This window comes from Cervus canadensis, chromosome 30 (genome assembly GCF_019320065.1).
Source record: "Cervus canadensis isolate Bull #8, Minnesota chromosome 30, ASM1932006v1, whole genome shotgun sequence".
NCBI lineage: Eukaryota > Metazoa > Chordata > Mammalia > Artiodactyla > Cervidae > Cervus > Cervus canadensis.
The window spans coordinates 253,012-254,352 of NC_057415.1; the positions used below are offsets into that span (position 1 = coordinate 253,012).

General features: G+C 38.9%; 1 non-coding gene across 1 annotated transcript; it reads left to right on the forward strand.

The window, feature by feature from the left end:
• The first annotated feature begins 968 nt into the window (after positions 1-968).
• Positions 969-1,105, forward strand: LOC122432165. Its single transcript, XR_006266771.1, has one exon. It is a non-coding gene; the product is annotated as a U4 spliceosomal RNA (small nuclear RNA).
• The last annotated feature ends 236 nt before the right edge of the window (positions 1,106-1,341 follow it).

The window sequence follows — 1,341 nt, forward strand, 5'->3', positions numbered from 1 at the left end:
TACATTCCACAGGAAAATGGGAACATGTAGAATGTAGTCACCCAGGCCAACAGTCAAGGTCAACTGCCCCAAGGCAGCATAGCGTGGTACAAAGAAGTCAGTCTGGAGAGAGGAAACTCAGATTATGTTCCAGCTTTGTGTTAATGCACATGATATCTGGGGATTTGTGGATAGCCGAGGCTCACTTTTCTCAGATGCTTTTTTTATGTTCCCCCCGCTGTGCTGGGTCTTTGTTGCTACTTGTGGGAGTTTTCTCTAGTTGTGGTAAGCAGGTTTCTCACTGGGATGGCTTTTCTTATTGTGGAGAACAGGTTCTAAGCATGTGGGCTCAGCAGTTGTGGCCCACACGGGCTTAGTTCCTCTGTGGCATGTGAGATCGTCCTTGACCAGGGATCAAATCTGTGTCCCCCACATTAACAGGAGGATTCTTATCCCCTGCGCCACCAGGAAATTTCTCAGCTATTATTAAATGTCGATAACAAAACAAACTTAGCTGTTTGCTTTAAAAATTGAAGGAGCAATGGTACAATGTAGAGAAAACAAAGAAACAAATACTTTGTAAAGTATACAGGCTCTACAAATGTTAATCACTTAATTAATCTCATTAAAACTTCAGCACATGGAAAACCTCAAATTCCCGAGTCTTCCTTAAAAGATATGAACTTCATTTTTTTTCTTGGTTCTTTGATGTTATTTTTTTAGTTATCACTATTTTTTGGCTAAGCAATACATTCAAGTACCTCAAAAAATATTTTAAAAAAAGAAAACACATAAAAAGGTATGACAGCGAAAGATCTTCCTTCTCCATCCCCAAATTCCAACCACATCCTGTTACTAGGTTTGTTTTGTGTGTGTGTGTGTGTGTGTGTGTGTGTGTGTGTGTGTGTATGTGTGTGTGTGTGTGTGTGTGAGCTCTCAGAGCTCGTGGGTACATACACAGGCAAAAACATTTATACATTTCAAAATAAAGCTTTGCATAGTGGCAGTATCATAGCCAATGAGTTTTATCTGAGGTGTGATTATTGCTAATTGAAAACTTTTCTCAAAATACATTCTCTGCTCTCCCCCCTTTTAACCATAGATGTAATGCATCATCATTTATGGTGACTACATCTATTGTTCTGTATTTTGCTTTTTTCCTTAGAGAAACTTCCATATCAATACATTAAAAGCTTTCTCATTTCTTTGAAAGTACCCATATCTCTACTGTGTGTTCGCCAACAGAGGGTGTTATCAAATCTTGAAGGTTTTGCCAACTTGAGAGGTGAAAATGCTGTCTCAGTACAGTCTCCAGTTGTATATGCGTGTTTAACCATTTAGTTCCTAAATGGACTAATAGGA